This window comes from Melospiza melodia, chromosome 3 (genome assembly GCF_035770615.1).
Source record: "Melospiza melodia melodia isolate bMelMel2 chromosome 3, bMelMel2.pri, whole genome shotgun sequence".
In the NCBI taxonomy this organism is placed as follows: domain Eukaryota; kingdom Metazoa; phylum Chordata; class Aves; order Passeriformes; family Passerellidae; genus Melospiza; species Melospiza melodia.
The window spans coordinates 58,229,770-58,252,046 of NC_086196.1; the positions used below are offsets into that span (position 1 = coordinate 58,229,770).

The 22,277-nt window shown below is 38.3% G+C and overlaps 1 protein-coding gene across 3 annotated transcripts in view; it reads left to right on the forward strand.

Moving 5' to 3' along the window:
* SMYD3 (SET and MYND domain containing 3) overlaps positions 1-22,277 on the forward strand; it is a 380,229-nt gene that overhangs the window by 272,202 nt on the left and 85,750 nt on the right. Inside the window, exon 1 of one of the 3 annotated variants that reach the window (XM_063151905.1) lies at positions 9,022-9,098. The exons of the other annotated variants lie outside the window; for them this stretch is intronic. The gene's annotated coding sequence lies outside the window, so the exon portion shown is untranslated. Of the gene's footprint in view, positions 1-9,021; positions 9,099-22,277 lie in introns of those variants that run through there. 3 annotated transcript variants of the gene reach the window in all.

The following is a 22,277-nucleotide window of genomic DNA, read 5'->3' on the forward strand; positions in this document are numbered from 1 at the left end:
GTGATGGCTGCTTTTTGCAGTGTACTCAGCAGAGGGCTGTGTTGGTGGAAAGTCAAAGCACTGCAACTCGTTCACACCCAGTCTGGCAAAAAAAATGAGCATAATTTGTCATCTGGGAACTAGTATGCAAGCAAAGGAATGCTTTTATGTGACAGGCAGGTCTGCACAGGTGTTGGGATCCGACCAACAGCCACAGTGTGGGCTAGGCAGGTATTTCCTTTGGGGAAAGAGCAACATAAACGTTGTACCTGATCACATCTGTGTTCTTTTGGGGAGTCCTACCTGCCCCTTCCTGTCGTCTGAGGGGGCTGAGTCAGCACCCTTTACCCACCCTGCACGTGTGTAACATAAAGCTGTCTCAGCACTTAGCTGGATGTGCTCTGCACCTATAGACTTGCCCAAGTGGCTCCAGCAGCATGGCTGTCACAGCACACACCCCAGTATAGTCTGTACCAGCTCACCTGCACACAGACAGCTGGCCAGCATCACAGTTCAGCTGCTTGGGCTGGTATTTGAACTGAATGGAGTGCTAGTTGTTGGAATAACTTTGACTTGCCTAGAAGCACCTGTGTGAGTGCAATCCAATGGCTTTGCAGATGTGCTGGGAAATAATCTCTATGTCTGTTAGAAACAATCTGCCTCCTTGCTTGCTTAGAGCGTTCTTGGGAAACATTTCAGTCACAATCTTGGCCCAGAAATACCATGGTGGTCACCAGTACAGATGAATACTACAGATTCACTAAAGCATCTTGTTAGTGTTGCCACAATGATGCATTCTTTTATTGAAATTTAGATTTTGGCTCAGTTTTCTGTCTTAACCACAAACATTATAACTCGCTGTTAAATGGTAATAATACAGTCATTATAATTGCTAAGCTGTCTGTGTGTGTTGGAGGATGATAAGTGCTATGATAAAATAAAGAGAAAATTCTACAAATTTGGGATTATGGAGATTGAATTATTGCTGTAAATGCAGAGATAGCTATTGTGAAAGATAAGGATGAATCTCTGAGGGTATATTCTATCTAATCAAAACATTTCCCGCATGAAAAAGTAACAAAAGCAATAAAGTGATAAAAGCAACATTAAGCTATATAAAGAGACAATATGCAGACAAAGAACCTATTTTCAAGAAAGGTTTCCAGTTCTGAAAGACAATTATGACTATTTGGTCCCCTCAGAGTTCATTAACAAACACTTGGGAGCACTGATTAGGGCCTGTATCTTTTTTTTCCCACCGGCATAACAGAAATAATTAATGGCATAAAATGTAAAAAGATGGACTAAGAACTTGGTATTAGATTGTGGGACATATTCTTAGCTTTAAGCTAATTAAACTGAAACTGAAAAAACCCTTCTGATCCTCAACAGTTGAATGTTTTCTCTTTTATGTTATTTGGGCACTATTTAACAATATTGATACTAGAGGGGAATAGAAGAATGGTGGTTTAATTTGTTTACTCCCTTTGCTGAAGAACTGGCTTTTAAGACCTTCAGAATTCAGATTTTTACAGAGCTCTAAGAAGTCAAAAGAATTGTTTATTTATATATAATTTTTTTTCTGTTTTTCTGCTCATGCTTCAGAGTTTCAGAAGACAAAATCAGGAAAAAACTCTGATTTATATTTTTGAAATAAATCAAACTCAGCAACTCCTTAAGGTTCTGCAGTTTTAAAACACTCTGCTGTTGCCTGTTCCTTCCATTATCAGTAGCATTTTTCCCATGGTTCATAAATTTCCAGTAAACCTCAGAGAAATATTCCAAGACCACAGATAATACTTGTTAAACTAAACCAGCCCATAATGATTATTAATTATTTTAAGTGCTTCCTCCTTTGGTTTCTTTTCCACTGTTGGCAGACTGGGTTTGAGAAAGGCCAGCTAGCTGAATATCAAGGAACATTTGCAAGTTAAAACCGTGGAAATCATTAGAGTTATTTCAGATATGAACTGCAGTGTCCATCCATTTTTCTTCATGGATTTGTTTGTGGCTTCCCACATGACATCTGATTTCAGGACCTGATGCAAAGTCCCCTAAGTCAGCAGGTTCACTATGAACTTCAGGAGACTTTGGACTATTCCATTGAATTCTGCACCCTTTCTTACATCTGTGGATATTACAATGGGTAGAGGCACTCTTCCCAGGCCTGTGAGCTCATGGAAAGCACATGAAATTTTGCTAAAGCCTTCTTTCCATAACCACAGGCATACCTCTGGTTTAAACCTGGGTCTTTTTCTGGACATCTCACCCAAGTCCCAGAGCTGAGGGCACTGTCCTGACTCACACATTGCTCCTGAGTGTCACACCTCAGCAGCTCTCTTGAAAAAGGGCTTGTATAGCCAAAACTTGTCTTTTTTTCCCCCTTCTCCACACTGTAATCTGTTGCTCTGATGAAAGGCATTAACTTCACTTACACATATTGCCTTACCTAAATACTTAGCCCATCAGGAATACAGTGATGCCACTACTCAGCTTCTGAGCTTGCCCTCTTCCTTAGTCCCCGTGTGTTAGTTTTGACTGGAATGACTTTGGCTGTCCTTGGCTTGTATCTGCAGTGAGCTGCTGGGATACCGCCCTTCCCTGGGAGCAGCTTCTGCTCTGAGCTCCACTCCAGCACCTTCTCTTTTGTTCCTTTTGTCATCCTTCTTTTTAACTTCCTTCCTAGATCTTTTTCAATAGAAAAGCTGCCTGGGGAGCTGCACTAAATAGAGATGTGAAGGATCAGTGTTTCCCTCCCCTGCTAGCTGCAGCTGGGCCCTGGGACATGATATGCAAATCTAGCAAGGGGTGTGTTCTCTCTCCTTCCTTCCTTCTTGTTTGGGGACAGGATTTTCCCTTCTCCTTATCTGGCTGCTTTTAACTTGCATTTCACTTGTATCCTTTAATTAGCACATTCCTTCTAGCTTGGCTGGCTCTTTCCTGTTTACAGCATCTCCACAATTGCTACCCAGCTCTACAAATCAGACCCTGCATGAGAAGTACTCGTTGTAAATGTGTGTGTTACCAGGCTCATCAATTCTAGTTCACTGGGAGCTTGGAGTATGAATTCTGTATCACATATTAATAATGCCTAGAGTAACTTAGTACTGAATGTGACTTCCTAAATGGCCTTCCTGTTTTCTGTGTTTCATGGTACTGCCATACCTGAATAGTATTTCCAAGATAGAAAGTCCAAATATATCAGATGAAAAGACATAGAAATTAACTATATATAGAAAATGAAATTAATCATTTTGTAAAGAGCACTAAGTAGCGGAGTGTGAGAATACAGCTTGTTAAAGGCATAATTTGGCTCATATTGCTTTTCATGAGGAAGAGAAGGGTTGTGATGTAACCCACTATGAGTCTGCAGGTAAGAGCGTAACAGAGAGATGAAAGGAAGGAACAAGAATTAGGGTAATGCTTTCTTTTCCCTTGAGAGTAGTGTGTCCATGTGGCCAGGCCAGATGTGCAGTGTGACAGCTCTTCGTGATAAAGGAGCATCTGCAACATTAGTTGATGTGGGGCTCAAAACCTTCTTATTTAACAAGTTACAGTATCAAGCAATGTGAAATACCTTCTGTAGTGAATTTTAAAATACTTTTGGATGAAAGATTACGTATGAATGGTAGATGGTTTTATAATTTTTAAATGATACATCAAGATTTTGGAGAGGTCCTAATAAAGTCTCTATACTCTGTATGTATAAGCTGCCAAATCAGAAAACTAAATTACGTCTCAGAAAGGCTGAATTCTTCTCAAAGCAAATTTGATCTCTGATTATGTAAGTTGATAAAAACTACTTGCATAAAATTTTCAGAAATACATTAAAAATGTGAAGTGCCTTTCCGCTATGTAATGCTATTGCAAAGACCATAGAAAGGTGAATAAAAGATTGATGTATGTACTGAAGAACAGACAGAATTTAGCTCATGCTACTTCTACAACTCAGTGTGAGTTGTATTTATCAATATCAGTGGGAGAACACAAAACCGTCTCTGCAGTGTTCAGCTGTGGCTTCCATACAGTGCTGTCATGACTTAGGAATGGTATTCTCCAATTTATTGCTCCATTAAAACCTCCTCACCACTCAGTCCCCGTCCAAGTGAAAGCAAAAAAGGCAAAGATTGCGGGTTGAAATAAAAATAATTTAACAGCAATTAAATGAAAAAATGAACAGTAACAGTAATGATATTAAGAAGAAAAGGTACAAGACAAAGAAACCATTTACATGTAAAATAAAGCAGTACTGGACTGTTTTGTCCATGACTTTCTCCTGCTGGAAGGAATGCCCTTCCTCTTGGAAGGCAGAGGTCTTTCCCCCAGCCCTGGCAATGATGTGAGCTGGCATTGAATTACATTAAGGTCCTGGCCAAAACGAGGACAAGTGCTAGGAGAGATCCTGGGTTTAGGAACTGTGTTGTAGCAATGAATGGCAAAAGAAAGAATGAGGCTTATAGACTGGGGAAGGCTTTTGTTAGACCATCTGATATAATTGGAAAAATGATAAAAAGTTTACCTGTTATTTCCTCTGACATCAATCCCTCAAGATCTTAAAGATACTTAATATATCAAGATACTTTAAGATACTTTTATCATACAAACCTTTTCTGTTATTTATCTTTCTAAGTATAAAGGACGTACCTTCTTATGTCAAATGTGCACTTTTTAATATTGGTTACTTGAGACATTGTATGTGACAAAGGTAAAGCAAATAAAGAAAGGAGCTTTGATCATTGTTAAGCAGAGTTTAACCCAGGCAGACTTTCCAGGCAGAGCTTATTAGAAAGGGCAGATCTCTGGTGAGGAGAGATTGCAGTGGAGTGGGCTGGACAGTGACATGAAGAAGCACACTGAAAGGTTTAACCTGAAGTATGGAGGTTTGAGACAATAATCAAAGATGGGAAAGAGTTTAAGTTGGGTTTTTTTCTCATTCTGAAAATTTTTGGGTGATAATCTAGACTTTCTTTTTGTGAGACACAGACTGCACATTGCAATTTCTTTCTTTATGGCCGATGATTTAAGACTAAATTAAAACATTTTTTAGAATTGTACATGCTCTGGATTTAAGAGTGCAAATACCAGAGAATTTATCCATGTTCCTCAAAGGTTTTCCAGAACTACCTCTGCTAACTTGATTATCCACTCAGGAGATCCTTCTGCATCTTTTCCCCAAAGGCTGAGATTTTTGGCAAAAGAGATTGTGACCAATTGCTTTAAACGTTCTGTTCTTTATGTGCTTAGAATTTCTTAGCACTGTGATTTTTAATTGTTTCAACCTTCACTTGAAATTCCATCTCTAAACTATCATCTAGGCAGTGTAGGTGTGAATTGCATCTTTTATGGGAAATAAAACTAACAATGGTTGTGTCCTTGCTTTACTGAGCAGTCAGAAATTACTTGGGAGAGCAATGGAACTGTCAGGTTTGTAAACTTTAGCTATGATACATTTCAGCTGAGTAAATGTAACTGGGCAAATGTAAGTGAGCAGTAGGGAACATAGAGGACAGTGACTCTTTTTAGTTTGTCAACATGCAGAATAGTTACAGATATACTGGACTGTACTTGGTTTGACCAAGGTGGAGCTCACTTTCTTCTTAGCAGCCCCAATAGCACTGTGTCTTGGAATTGTGACTAAAATAGTGTAGGAAACACACCCATGTTTTGGGTGTTGCTAAACAGCACTGGAACAGCCCCAAGGCTATCTCTTTCTCACACTCTGCCCTCTCCTACTGAATAGACTGGGGAGTCGGGAATGCAACTGGGACATCTGACCCAAATCACCAAAGGGATATTCCATGCTATATAACATCTTTATCAACAAAATAAACCCCTGGAGCGGGGTAGGGGTGAGGATTGGTTATTAAAGTGTCTATCTAAACAAACATTTTCTTGTTTTTTGTCTTCCTCTTCTCTTCCTCATGCTGCTGAGGCACTGGTGGGGAGTGAGTACTGGGTGGGTGAACACACAGCACAGTGGTTACTGCATGGGTTAATGGAGCATCAGGTTCTGTGGGCTCTGGTCCCTCTGACCTGATTCCTCAGCAAGGATATGGCCAATTGGCAGTTCTGTGTCCTTAAACTGTGCCCTTAAACTAGGGAACACTTTCAGGAAACCAGAACACCAGGAAAAGCACCATGGAGTTAAATGTCAGTGCCTAATGCTTTAGGATATATATTTGCACGTGGTATCATGCAGTTCTCATCCTTTATTCTTCTAACAGAGTTGAATGAGACATAGACATTTTTTTTTTCCAGAACAGGTGCTTTTGTCAGATAGACTGATTTAATAATCATTCAATAAATAAGTATATTCTTCATTTTAACTGGCTGCAGCACTTAGAATTTCCTGTCAAGGTGATGCCACAGCTGAATGCCTGTCCCTCACATTATATCTCTCACTGTATCCATGCCACCAAAAAATGCAGTTTAGTCTTTGTGTATCTGTTCTTTACAAAAGGAAATGTCTGATCTGAGTAAGAACAGGAATAGCAAGGGCATTTTGTGCCACTGCCACCCAGCTGAGATGACTGGTGAAAGGCAGTCCACTAACTGGAAGGGTTATTCCTAGGATGGGGATGAGGCTGGGAAGTTCTAGCACAGCAGCTGATCACTTAAAACTCAGATGGCAAGTAAATAGTGTAAGACTAAGAAAACTGTGCAGCATCATTCAGAAGATGAGCATAATTTCATCTCCAGTTTGCAAATGTTAAACTTTTCTTTATTGATTGAGTTTTCTTGTCTTTCCTTGGTGACTATCTTGTCATGTCCAGTCAATTAAAAGATGTTTAAAACCTGGAATTAATACTGTAATATAGACAGATAAGTGTGAACTTCATCAGTCATGAACATTTCTAAAACTAGTGTTTTCCTGTGATGCTGAATAGGTGGCACCCTCTGACACTCAGCTTGAAACTTTAGTGGAGAGCAAAGGCAGGATGTGTGGTTATGCTCTTTTCAGTAGCTGATACTGTGGTGAGTAGGGAGAGATGGCAGAGGTGGGCCTGTTGCATTACAAGTGTAGAGATTTGCATTCCAGCTGGTCCTCAGGGATCAGAAGGGTTGGCTGTGACTAGTCTTGATTTTTGATTATGAAAAATTAGGCACCATTGGTGCCTATGTAGCTGCATATCATTCATATCAAAGCATAGACAGTTATCTTGGAAACACTTGTGATCATCCTACTACTGTTTTTTGGGAAAATGCTTTTGAATGCCTACTGGACTAGCAGAAAACAGTCTACAATAAGGATGGCAATAATGAGTATGCAGACAATAGAATACTTTTTTTTTTTTTTTTGCTTAGTTCTGCAGGAAATTTTAATACTGTCCTAGAGTACTTGTGAAGATGATTTTAACCCAGAATTCTTTGTTCCCAATTTTGGTGTATATATTAATGTTCTATCAGCAGTAGCAGCTTTTTAGTACCAGAGCAAATATTGCACCAATTATAATCTCTTTTTTTTTTTTTTTTCTTTTCACAAAAGTGGTTGCTATTTAAATATAATAATTATAAATAAAAGTTGGAGTAAAATTCCTTAGGAATGGAAGAGAAAATAGGGCAGATGTTATTATGCCAAAGGACCATCAAAATAATATTGTGAAAATATGTTCTAGTTTTTTATTTTCTGCAAATCATCTGCTCTCAGGTTTGTGTAGTAAAACACTGGGTCAAAACACTTTGAAGTCAGTGAGGGTTTTTCCACTGAGTGTCATGAGGTCTGTGTCAGATGCTTGTGGCTTATAACTTGTGCTAACATGCTGGACGTGGGGAATCTGTTTCTCCACTCTTGTAATGCTGAAATTGGGGAATTGGTGTTGTTTTTCTGCATCACAGTTTGCCAGACAGCCAAGAGGTTCTGCTTTATCCTGTGCTGATGAGCAAAGTGACATTTTTTGGTGACTCCTTTCAGCCTGTGTATAATGTTTGCCCTTCTAATGCCAGCACATGATGGGTTGGAGTGTTGCAGGACAGATGCTAAAGACAGAAGGACGATAGTCATGTCAGTACTGGGCATCTTTCTATGATAGCAGATGTTGCTGTCTTCTTCCTAACTTCATCTGGTGGCCTTAAAGACCAAGGACAAAATGGTCTTTAAAGAGAGAATTTTCATCTCCATAAGTGGGATGTTTGAGACACATGAATAAGCAATTCCTTGAAAGAATATTCATCACTTCTTACCCACTCACTACCACCTGCAGTAAAAAGAAAAATTTAGATGTGTTTGCTCAGCAATGACAAAGTTTCATGATTACATTTCTGTGATGTTATTAAGGGCAAGGTAATTCCTCAATTCAGTTGGTTTTGAGCAAGTAAAATTACAACAAGTATTCAGGGCCTCTTTCAAGAAAACTTTTCTTCCCATGAACCAAGAGTTTCTTCAACCACTTAGTATTTGTTATACTTTCTCTTTTCCTCTTGGATGAAAGTATAATTAAATTAAAACAATCATTCACTGAGAAGTACTTCATTTACAGTAAGCTTAACTGTAGTAATTTTATCTGTCACACAAGATGCTGCTGCCTTGTAAAGCTACATTTAAAAAAACTTGCTTTTTTCTTTCCTGGAAAAATTTGAAATCACAGTTGGTAAAGCGACATTGCAGGTCATGCTTTTTGCAAACAAAAAAAGCAGAAGCTGGAATTATCCAAAATAGTTGAATCAAGACCTCTGGATATCTTTTTCCTGTAGAAGCACATGCTTATACAACAGTTTTTGAGAAATTGGCATCTGTCTGTCAACCATATGAGACAGATATGATTAGACCAGATGAGTCTAATCAAAGTCAGTGAATTCTGGTTAACAGTTCAGATATGTTTGAAACAGTAATTTTTAGCTTGTTTGGGTTTATGTCACATGAACAGATTTTACATTCCAAGGAGTTTGGCTGTAGCTTGACTCTGGGCTTATTCACTTAAAAAACAGGGTGTGACATTAGGGCAAGTTGTAGGAAACAAGAACAAAGGGCCTGAGCTTTTTGTTGTTGTTGCATCATATTCTTATGAAATGGTATTGTAAGCCTCACAGGACAGGGAGAAAACAAAGAAAACTGGGATACAGAACTGTAGAGTTGGATAAAACAATTTCTATTTAATACAGAGCTCTGGATCACACAGAGGGTAAGTGATTTGACCAAACCCACAGAGGAAGTATGTGGCAAGTCAAAGGCTGGAAAATTTGTGCTTATGTTCTCAGTTATTTTTCTGCAGGAATTGATGAGCATCGCAGGCAAATAATACCCTTTTTTTCTCATTCACTGTCTTCCTATACTTGCTACATTTTGGTTTACCTTTTTATGTGGCACTGGAAATAAAAAATCCAGGAAGGCAGTAGCTGCTATATTTTTACTGATGTGCCACAGTTTCTGAAAATCCTATTAGTGTGTTATGTATTCTACATTGGGCACCACTAGAATAATGATTTTTGACTGAGTGTATAGCCAGGGGACTGTCCTAATTTGCATTGTTACAATTTTAACTAATACAATGATATCCCTGCAGGTCATTTGCAACCTGCTTAATCTATTTGCTGAAGCAATGTCATGTAAATTAGAATTGTGAGAAGATAGTTGTAAATTATTAAGTTGGCATGTCTAGAAGTTACAGTCCTTGAGCTGAGATGCAGCAACAGATTGTTGCAAGCCCGTCTTTCATGACAAGTAAACTCTAACTAATTTAATGCTAATTTAAGTCACTATGCAGTGCCTGACTGTTTGACTGTACCTTACAATCTATTCTTTTAAATACTTAGATTTTTTTTTCACTAGGAAGTCTGAAATTGCTCACAAGCTATCTAAAGCTTATTTATCTGGATATACAAGGATATCCAGATTGTATTTATCTGGATATACAATACAAGGATAAGTTGGATGTTTCAGAAAATGCATTTTGTTCAGGGATGTGTGTGCAGCACTGGAGGTTGCTGCTGGTTTTAGATTCTGTTTCAGTGCAGGTGCATGGCAGCCCACCAGGCAGAATGGTTGCTCTGGCATGAGAAATGAACACTCTGTCCTTGGGTACAGTGTGGCCTCTGTGTCCTCTCTACTGCCTTTGAGTTTGGGGTTTACTGAAGTAAATAGTGTTAGATGTTGACGTCTTCATATTCAGTAACTAATGTGGACTTTTCTTGGAAGTCTATTAAGTGTTGCCATTCCCTACTAAACACCTCTATCTAGATATAATTTTGGCGCATTTTTGAAGGAAGGACAAGGCATGAAACAGAATGATCACTTGGGATTCCTTTATTCAGTCTAGTCTTACATAGTACTGGCACAAGCACAGTGTTTTTGTGGCCGTCAGTGAAGTTCTTCATAGCCACAATTATCTTCAGAAGAAGGAGATTTTCAGAATGACACAATAAACAGATATGTGCTGTTGGGGGAGCTTTTGGGACAAGACAGGCTTCCAGAGTACAGAGTGCAGACTGATAGTCGGAAAGTTGCTCAGATCCTGCTATGAGTGCTGCCAAAGCAGGCTTCGAGCTAGACAGCTTAAAAACCTAGACAGGGATTGTATCAGGCATATATTTAGAAAATAATTATGCACATTCTTTTGAATATATAGAATGATGGTGAAAATTGTATCATTCATCAGGCATGTTGGTTTAAAAAAACAAGAAATGCTGTTAGAGCCTGAGAACAGAGACTTGGTATCTTTGTGAGAGATTCACAGACGCTTGATTTCATTCATCCACCCACACAGTCTGAGATAAGCATAAGAAAATTGTTCTACTTCAAGAAGGGAAGTTAACTGACTTGAAAAGCTGTCTTGGAGGTCAAGGACTTCTGTGATAAAACTTCTACATTTTTATTTGATCAATTTGCTGATTTTTCCACATAAGAGTTGGTTGGTTTTATATTTTCATGTTCTCAGAGCAGACAATCCACATTTTGTCAAATATACTGCTGTACAGTAAAAAAGAGTGCTATCAATGAAACTGCTGTCAGTACAATTAATGTACTTATTGCCATTTTCTTTCTTGTGATAATGTTTAATTCATTCTAACCTTAACAGACATACGTGTTAAAAAGAAATGAGAGTGAATCTCAGACAAAAAGAATTCAGTAAATTAGTTTGGCCTAGGGAGAATATTTAACATTACAGAGAAAGCAACCAACTTCCTCCCTAATTATATTACATTTTTGTCACTGTCTGATGGATCATTCATCACTATAAATTATATCAGTACCATGTAAAATCTGCTTGAACCATGCTGATATGCACAGCTGAGGAACTGGTCCAGTATTAAAAGCACCTATTGCGTCTCAGAAGTTGGATGGTCCTAATTGTTATGAGAATGGTCACATTAGCACAGGCATCTTCTAGTTGTTTCTTGATTTGAGAAATCAAATAGCTCAATAGTAGGATGTGCAGACTGTTTAGCATTACTGTTAGAAAAATTTATCGTAATTTTAGAATAATGTCTGTATTTTTGTTGTTGGGTGTGTTTTAGAGTGCTGTGGCTGGCTGAGCTCCAAGTGCCTGACTCATGCCAATTTAGAATGAGACTTCATTAAAAAAAAGTCTTACAAATAGGAAATGCCAGGAAAATAATTGAGAAAACTCCCCAAATCTCATAAAGGTTATTGCTTAAGTTAAATGTGCTTGAATTGTACAAGATTGGCATTTCAATAAAACACTCAAGATTTTGCAAGACGACATTTACTGATAAACTATCAGTTAAATCTAGTTTACAAATTATCCTTATTGTTCCTGTGAGGGATCTTTTCCTCTCACTTGGCTGAGCCCCAGCTGCTTTTGATTATAACCTCCAGAAGAGATATTGTCTGGGTAAAACATAGCTCAGGTACCTTGTCCTGTCTAACACCACTACACTTTGGTTAAAATCTTACTTGCTTGAGAACAAACTGTCTGGTCTGCTAACCTAAATGTTTTTGCACTCCTGTATTCATGCCATCTACAGAGTTGCTTTCAACTGTCTTGCAGGAAAACTGAAGAAAAGTTCTTGAAAGCAGCATGAATCATTTAAGAGTTTGCATATTTTTCTGTTACTTGGTGTTGTTATTGAGGTTTATGGACTTACTCTAGAAGGGAAAACTGGTATTTCCAGAAAGACTATGATTTGAGTGACGAGATTTGCTTTTTTTTCCTGAAGAAGCCTTGTGCTTTAGGCATTATTCACAGAAGGCTATATGCGGCATGTATACCTGTAGAAGCATCTATGAAGGCTCCAGTGAATCAGAAATTTGTTTAAATTCTTTTTGAGATATGATGTAAACTTGGATGTATGATCTTAAATCATAATTTTGCACACAGTTTTTAAAAAGTTCCATGTGGATTTGAATTAAGACTCTCTAGTTGGGGCCTTCTTTGAAAACAGAAGGAAACAAGTTGCCATTCATGCCAACCTGTTTCTCCCAAAGTGGAAAATAGCACAGATTTCATTGTGTACTTTCAATGACTCCAAGAAAAATAGTTCATAGTATTTGTCCACTGAAAATAGTGGATGAATAGCAGTGAATGTTTTTCTAGATACATACATAATTGCCCACATGTATTATTTTCCTACTCACATTTATATGTGCCATTTATATGTGTTTTGCTTCTCTCAGGAAAAAAAACCCACTTTTTTTCTTTCCTAAAATTCATTATAGATAACTTGTATTGGAGCCAGAAACTGCATATGCTTTCAATATACAGACAAGAGTATAATTTTGGAAAATACACTATTGATGACAAATTGTTTTTCTTGTGTATAGTAAACGTTTGGCTACTGAGGGCTATTTCCTCATGAAAGCAGAGGAAGGGGCAAGACAGCCTTTTAAATCTTTTCACATTTTCATCTTTCATTGAAAGAAAATAATTTAAATTCTTCCAGAATCTGGTTTTCTTGTCACACCTGTTTTAAAGGCATCTGTTTACTTACTAGCTTTCCACTAAAGCTGCTTTCTGTAGTTTTTTTTGTTAGAAGTCTTCATCTGTCGTGGAGGGTGGGGAGGAGGAACAGAAAGTATTTGCTGTCAGGCGAATACTTATGTTTCTGTTGTGATTATGTGTTAAGTACTGTAATCTTTTCAAAGCAGTATTTTGCCATGACCTTGTTCACTGAAGAAAGCAACCGGTGTAAATTGGCCCTGTGCACAGTCAGCATGGGGGCTCAGGGCAGGGGCAGGGCAGAGCCCACTGGTGGCCGCTGGGCAGTGACAAGAAGCTCTGTCACCTTTGTGCTCTGACAGCCTCAGGGCTTCCTGGTGACCAAGGGCCCTTCTGGGGAGCCCCTCTGGGGCACAAGTGACTTTCTCGGCTCACTAGGGGACAGGAGCCAACTCAGACCTTCTTAGACCCCAAGTCAGAAATATTTGGGAAGTGTGAATGCTAACAGGGCACACAGGCAAGCACACCAGCTGTGTTGGGTTGAGTATTGAATTTGGAGCTTGACATCTTTAGTGCTGGGTGTATTTTCTGGATGCCCTGCTAGCCAGGAGCAGTCACACACATTTGAGGCCATAGACATTGCAGCCCCCACTTGCTCCCCTGCCTGCTGGGGCCCAGGAAAGCTGTTCCTTCCCCACAGCAGCCACTCCCTCACTGTCTGTGCTGTGGGTGTTGAGAGGCAGCATCACCCCACCAAGGCAGGCTGCAGTACATGGATGGTGAAGGCCATGCAGCAAGGGGGCCAGGTGGGCTGTGCAGCCTCTCTGTGCTCTGGCACATCACAGATTCACAGAGTAGGGACCTCTGGAGGTCATCCACTCCAACCAAGGCAGTGTCAGCGAGAGGAGGTCGTACAGGAACACATCTGAGTGAGTTTTGAATGTCTCCAGAGTGGGAGATTCCAGGCCCTCCCTGAACATCTTGTTCCAGTGATGTGCCACCCTCAGTGTAAAGAAGTCCTTCCTCATGTTGAGGTGAAACTTCTTGTCTTTTAGTTAACATTGCTCTTCATCCTCTCACTGGGCACCACTGAAGACAGAGGCTGGCACCATCCACCTGGCACCCTCCTTCGAGATATTTATATGCATTAATGAGATCCCCTCTCAGATATTTCTTCTCTAGACTAAACAGGCCCCGCTCCTTCAGCTGGTCCAGGCTCCTCATCATCTTTGTGGCCTCCTCTGGACCCTCTGCAGTAGCTCATTGTCCTGTGCTGTTTGGCTGCTCTTGTCCCAGGTAATTCAGGGGTCTCCCTTCCTGGCTTGTGGTTGAGGTTTTAAAAGCACTCTGCAGCTTTATGGGTTTTGGCTGCTGAGGAGATTTTTTTTTTCCCTTCCTCTTTGTGTTGCCCCCTTTTGTGTTTTCTGTTTGATGAATTTGCTGTGTAATGGTCATGCAGTAATCTGAATCAGTGGAGAAAGGCAAGTGCAGGCTGAAAATGTACCAGAGCAGTGAAATTGGAGCTGCTCTCCAATTTCACAGCATCATGCAGCCAGGACAGAAGACATGAAATAATACATGGCCCTTAACTGGCATAACATGAACAGTGCTGTGCCTGCAGCTGTACTACAGCACTGCACCATCAACATGTGCCACAGGGAAGTGTAAAACCAAGAATCCTATTTCAGTTCTAGATTTTATGCTTCTGTTATTTTCCAAATGACATTAAGGGTTTTTTTCTTTCTAACTGTAAACCTTTTGGATACAGTCAACGACTTCAAGAAAATTCCTTTGTATGCCAAACTGCTGCTGAGGTGCTTTGTGTCCTTGGTGTTACATTCAACATCTTTATTATTCAGTTCTGCATTTCCATTCTTCACAGAGGTGTTGTAATGCTTAACTAATTAATGTCTACATGTTGCTTGATGTCCTTAAGCAAATAGAAATATAAAGCTATACATATATAGACAAAAAATAGTATTTCAGGCCTTCTGAAATGTGGTTTCAACCTGTAGTCACAAAACTGAATTGCCAAAGTGAGAAGCAGGAATGAAGCTTTATGAGAAGCTGTAGTGAGGAAAGGATATCCAAAAGCATTACGTTTTTCATTTCTCCCTACTGATGAAATGCCCTGTTATTTTACTTTCCAAATTTGAGGCAAGAAAAATGACAAAAATGGTTATTCCTATAATGAGATGATACCAGGAGAAAAAAAGAAAATTTTATTCTCAAAATAAAAAGTCTCATCATGGTGGTCTGGGTGACAATTTCTATGTGGGGTAAAAAATAAAGAAGCAATATTTTCTGAGATTCATTGTTCCATTAATTGCTAATGTATTAGGGCAGGACATCTTCCATCTTGTCTTTGGGATTGTGATTTACATTTAGCATCTACTTTGCAATGGAATGTAATAAACTGCAATAAGCTAAAAGCCTTAATTTTTAAGTCAGCATACATGTCTGCAGACTTAGGAACTGTCACAATTTAATATTTGAGTGTGAATTTTTACTATGTAGTTCATGGTTGGCTCATGGAGGTCAGAAATAGCAACAGCAAGAATGAAAGGTTTGAGCTGATTTTAACTTAATTTTGACAGATTTTCAATCCGCTATCAGGGATTCCAAAAGTAAAGAAAAAAGCTGCACTTGGAGGGTAAATGATTCCTTGAAAATTATTTGCTTGTTGAAATGAAGGGAATGAACAGGCTCAGATGTTTATTGATTTAAATATGTAGCATTTTTATTTGTGAATTATTTTGAAATTGAAAATATCTAAGCTCAGTTATTGTGCCGTTAGTTACTATGGGTACTTGGTTTGCAAAATGTGTGGCTTTACAGCTAACTTCTGCCAAAGACCATATTGTTAAATAACATCTCTTTTTTTAGACAAACACCTGAAGTGGCATGAGAGTATGCTCATAGTCATGCACACAGATCTCCAGAGAGAAGTGTGAATAAGTAAATATCAGCGAGATTTATTTTGCAATTGCCATTTTATATGTCTTGGGATAGAATTATTTTTTGTTTTGATTAAAACATCCCTGCTTCTATCTTCCCACATACTGGTAGTGATGCAGCTCTCTTAGAGCCTGCTCAGCTTTCTTGACCTTTGCTGTTGTTATCCAGTCTAAGGAAAGTATTGTGGAACAGATAATTTTTTAGTTATCAAGACCAAGTGTTCTTCATTTGATTTCCCACTCTAACATGTTTCCACTGGTAAGAGACTTCTGCATTCATTTCCTTAAGTATTGCCAAGTAGTACTCAGTGACATATTTATTAATAAGCATGTAAAAATAATTATAATTTTATATTATATAAAATTATAATAATAATTATTATAATAAGCATGTCAAAAAGTCACCCTGCACAATTGTATCTGTCTTCATCCCATCTCATGCAGCAGATACTGGGAATAGTGCTGGGTCCTCCACCTTGAGAATCCTCCCAATGGCCAGATTCTGCATGAAAATCATATGTGTATTCAATAAAAAATAAATTTGAAGTTCACATTTTCTTCCTGACAGTAGTCCCACTGAAGGGACCGAGACACAGTAAGCCATATAACACAACTAGCTTTGACTGGAATAGCAATATTCAAGTGAATGGGTGAGCCTTTCACAGGGCTTGGGTTGCAGGGTGACTTACTGAGGCAGGTGAGAAATGGCAGCAGTAACCTACCTGTGAGCCCCCCTTTAGAGGTTATTGGGAAAGCTCAGCTGAAAACAAAACTTCTCTGTAAGTGCTTGCATGAGCAGGTCCTCTTTCTAAAACAAGAGCAAAGCATGGAGCATTTATTTCTCCATCATCAAATGAATGAATAGTTTGTACAAAGTTAGGGGACAATCTGAACCTTTTTACTTGTAAATCAGCAGAAGAGAATAATTATGTGGTCAAGGTGTCAGTACTGGTTTGTTCAGTTGTTCCTGCAATAAGACAACTGGCAGTGCAATATCCATGAGACAGGTGCTGAGGTGCCAGTGGATGAACTCCAGTATTTCTCCAGCCCCCTTTCCAAGGCAAGGTGTATGGTTTACATAGCCTCAGCTGTCCCACTGATATTAACTCCTTAGTTAATGAGACAGATTTTGGGAATTAGTGAGTGTGGCTTGGAGCCAGGGACCATGAGATGCACGGGCAGGTGAAGCTTCAGCTGCAAAGGGTGGAGTTCAGCCCTGCATTTTTGTGCAGAGGCAAAAGATGCTGTTGGCCACTGATTGTCACGCTGACACCTTCGAGATCAGACCAGCAGGCTCTTACAGGTAAGGACTGTGTCTGAGATTGACTGCTGATTAGAAATACTGAGGGAGCTAAGCTCTGCAATAGTTTTAATAGCAAAACTCTACCTATATTCTTTTGCAATCTGCATATTGTAACACATTTGAACTGCTGGTGGAGTCATTAGCCTTGACTGGTATTTTGCCAGATTCTCTCTTTCACACTCTACCCAAAAACTAATAAGTTAATTAATAAGTGCTAATTACAAAACAAGTAATCTGTTTGATCTTGGTTTTGAATACATCATCTCACGTAGTTTGGGGTTCTGTTTTATTTCTCTTTATAAATTCAGTCATTTTATAGCGTTTTTTGCATTTTCTTTTTCTGCTTGTTATCTTCTTTGTTAAAAGTCATGGACATGTAACTCGAGGTTTGGAGATGTAGTTTGAAGAAACAGATTTAAAAATCTAAATTTCATCCTAAGGGAAAATTTTCACATATTTGGTTTCAATATCTTACACAATCTGAACAACAGACTTAGATGATCCATCGAGTAGTAATAGCTGTAATAGCTCAAAAGATACTTCCATGTGGTGCTATCACAGTGAGAATAAAATGTCAAAGAGGTAACAACAGTGAAGCTTAAGTGCTTCATTCATGTCAGAGCTTTGCCAATGGAAAGGGGCACCTGTTTCCACTTCACCAAGGAGGGCGTATTACTGACTCTCCATTGAAAACCAGCTGGACTCAGTCTGGAAACACTGGCTATAAAGGCTAGATCATGATTCAAACTTTCAAAATGTTTTGCAATTTTTTTAGGGTTAAAAGCAAAAAAAAAAAAAATAAAAAAACCCACAAAAACCACAAAAGACAAAACCAAACCAAAACCAGGGAAATATTTGGTATATGAAAGCTTGATATTTTAGATTCTTGTTAAAAGACCTAAAGGTTACAATTTTACAATTTCACACAGCTGATTTATATTTTAGATGAATGGCCAAATGTAACAAAGCATGTAAAATAATTTAAAAGTCCATTTTAACTGTAACTTAAACAGGAATTGATGGAATGAATTGCTCTTTTCTGTCATAACATGTAAACAAGAGAATTATTTCCACATTGGTGGAAAAAGGAATGACTGTACTTTGTTTGTTCTCATATGGCTCTCATAAGAAAAGCTAACAATGAAAACTTACCTAATATGATTTTGTAATTTTTTGTTTTAAAATCCTATTGTCTCATGAAAGATTCCTTAGAGCGAAATCTCTTGGGTTTTGGAATTACTTTGTAGTTTTACCTTGTTCTAGTCATGAAAGTATAACAATTTAAAGGTAAAATTTTCATATGCAGCCAAATCAGACGAGAGACAAGTTATAAATGTAAGGAGAATGTATTGTTAAATAATCATAACCAAATGATTATGATACTCAGTTTTCAAGGTCTTAATTCATCACAGAAGAATGTATTTTGACATATAGGTTTTTGGCATGATGTTTGTGTAAAAAGCAGTATGAACATAAGGATGGGAGTCAGTATCATAAACGGCAGAAGAAATGCAACAGTAGATTTGAATAACCTTCTGCCTTGTGGTTCATATTTTTGATCCAATTTTGCACTTTCTTTAGTTTGTGATGATTACAAGAGAGCTTTGTGGTGTAAATTTGGAGTTTTCATTCGGATGTGGGGCAAGGAATTTGCTAGGATGCACAAGTTTTGTTGTGACCAAAAATGATTATGTTCTTTGCCGTCACCCTGCTTTTTGTCAGGTGTAATAGCAATGCCAGAGGGTCCTCATTATTCGCTGAAATCACTGTTTTCTTGTTTTGGGTACATGTAAAGATCAGATGTGCACAAAAGGGAGAAAAAAGCTCAAAGTAAAGAGGATGAAAACTGTGCATAAGGTTTTTCCAAGAGTGAATCTGAATATCAGAAAAAAATAGCATGAAACACTAGCATAGTGTTGTGATTCAAAGGGGTTTTTGGTGAATATTTTGCTAGTTTTGTAAATCCATCAGAGCCCCCTCAGCCATCTTTCTCCCTTGGAATGTATAACACAAGGCCATTGTAATTTTCTCAGTGAATAGAGTGCATCTTGGGAGTTTGAAATGCAGAGGTCATGTTCTTAAAGTTTCTGATATCCTGAATCTAGGTTATGAAGACTGTTGACTTAAAATTGTAACATAAGGAAAACTGAATGAAAGCATCAGCTTTCCAGGCTACACACTGGTAATTACTTGCCTGGTCTTGCATGTATAAGTGAGATGATGCAACTCTTCCTGTAAAGAAACTTTGATACTTGTACATACCCAAAAGTGTCACTTTCCCATGGAAAAATGTATTGTTATGGCAGTAAATGGCACTTTGTAAATGGCAATATATCATTTTGATACATATATTTGAGTCCTGGGAAAACATAACCAATTTTGATAAATGTAGTTTCTGTGCCTTTCAAGGTATCTCAAGCTAGGGGGAAAAAATTAAAATGTTATTTTTAAAAAATGTTTGCTCAACTTCCCAGTTCAGGCTATCTAATGATATCACAGACATTGTCTTGGTTTAAAAAAAATGGAATTTGTTTTATTATTTAATGTTAACATGGCACATTTGTAGTCAAGAGCTTATGTTAGGAATTAAGCAAATCAAAGTTTGCAGACTGTCAGTGATTTGTTTTGTCTGAATTTTACAGACTTTTGACCACTTGGAATTAGATCACCCTATTTCACTGCTCAGAGAAATTTTATTTCAAGTTCAATTTATGAACTTTCTTCCTACCTGATTGCTGTTTTGTTGAATTCGTCTCGTGCCCCTGAAGTCACTGCCAATTTACATTAAAATAAGTGTAAATTTTGTGCTCTTACTCTTGTTGCAATCTTAAAGGAACCCCAAAACAACCATGTGAAGGTTAGACAAAGATATATGGACAGGGAGTAGATTATTTTGTTTCAAGCTTATTTGTATAAAAATATATCCTTTATCAATTAATAGTTGCTAAAAGCATGTTTCTGAGAAGTTGAAAGATTCTGTTCCTGATGGTAAGATTTAGTTCATCTTGTAGGGGTGGAGAAAGCCCTGTTCATCACAGAAATGCTCTTAGGAGCTTTCTTTGCTGCTGAGTTTGTGCAAGGGCAAAGGTGAAGGAGCAGGGAGAAAATTCTTTTGCTAACACAAGTATTTCCTGTAGACAGCAATTACATACAGGTCTGTGAACTTTAGTTAGCTACCCACAAGCATTTGAACTGTGGCTCAATGTAGTGTTTGTATAACCTTCTTTTATTTCCAACATATCTGGTAGAGACTTTTTAAAATTAAATTCTTTTTTTTTCCCCATTACAAGTGAAAGATCAAATAATGCAATTATTTGACCATTTTCTCACCAATTTACGGTCTGTATACCCTGAGAGAGTTCATTAAGTAGAAAGAATACATAGAAGTTCAGCTTTTTTGTGACTTTTTCTGCAAGCTATGATTCTAGCTGTGCTACTTTATATCTAGCTGGTTTACAGCGCTTTTATCAACTTATTGCTAGATGTTTTTTGACTCAGAGCTCTCTGTTTGAGCTTAATTTAGACTAAATTGTTACATTTTCTCTGTGGCTCTTGCTCAAATGGAGGTGGTGCTTAATGCTGCCTTTAAGTATTGTGTGTTTTTTTCTTAAATAGAAATAGTGTATATTAACAATGCAGAAAATCACATAATTGCTACATCTAATTTGGTACAGTAAAGAAAAACACTGTTTCAAAGGAAAATGCATTCTATTCAGTTTTAGGTAGAATAGTATGTTGGGAATTTATTGTTTTGTTGAGGTAATGGCCTTCTGCTAAGAAATTCTCATGGATGGAGTGGTGTTTCTGGGTGTTGGTTTGTGGAGTTCAGGCATTGTGGGTTCTGAAAGCCTTGTTCCCATGTAACCACCCAATATATGTGCATGGCTCCTTCTCTTGGCATAAATAGCAGTTGATTTCTGCTAACACCTTCAAAAGTAAAAAGAGTCCAGACAAAATGCAGAAGGGGATTCCTGTAACTTTGTACCAACTATTCAGTCATTTCTGACTGGAGCAGGTTGTAGCATCCAGAGCCTTTCAAGCAAAATCCCATGACCTGGCCTGAGAAATGCAGCTCTGCAATGTTCTGATTTAGGTCCTGGGTGCCACATGCACCCCATGGTCCAAAGGAGACCGGGACCACAGAGCAGGATTGAGTTTTTTTAGATTTACCTTATGTCAAATATAGCATAAAATGCTAGCAAATCTTCTTTCACTGACATCATTCACTGACTACAGTTTGTCATCAAATAAGGTTGTCCAAGAATGTTGGACTAGAACTGGGGGAATGAGAAAATGAGCAGCATCAGCACAAAAGCTGTACCTCACTGTAACTGGACATGTATGTGCTGTGTTGAGAGATGTCCAATGTTACGAAATTCCAAAAACTGAATTATATAAACTGTTTCCTGATCATTGCATTGTTTGAAAAAAATGGCCCCAAAATAGAGATATAAAAGAAATGCTGGCCGTAAATCCTTGGGGAGTAGATCAGAGATACTAAGAATGCACACATTCTGTAGAAATCCAAGAACCCATTGAATACTGAGTGCTTGAGTTATAAGGGCCTTAAATTTACTGCTTTAGCTTTAATTTGTTCTATGCATCACATTACATCTTTAATTTAAATACTGTTCTACTTTGTATTTACATTGAGTTTATCTTATGTATTCTGGCTTACATATCCTTCTATTTTCTGATGTGGGCATATTCACCCTTCAGTGCCAGTGCACATGTGTAGAGCACAGTTTTCCTTTCAGTCAGGAAGAGATCTTCAGCTGTGGTCTGGATTAAACAATCTCTTCAGTGCCTTCAATAGGCCACCACTCTTTTCTCTCAAAAGACCTCTCATTAAGGCAATCAGCTAGGTATTCCAGTGTTTCAGAATTGAATAGAGAGTGAGATTTTGTTTCGCAGTTTTATTTTTTCCTGGTAAAGTTCTAATCGCCTCCTGGAATTGATATATTGGATGAATACCAGCTGGTACTCCACTCCTTCTCACTGTTCCTGGGCAGGTCTAGCCTGCCTCTGACCCATCACCTGCTATGGCACAGTAGCATCAGTCATTGTATCTGGCAGCACTCTTCATACACTGCCTGTGGAAGGAAGGTCTAAGAGTGGGAAATAATGCATTCTGCAGGCATATGCTAACCAAATGTTCAAAAACTTTCGAAGGAGAACAGTTTATTTAGGATATTCTTTGTTGGC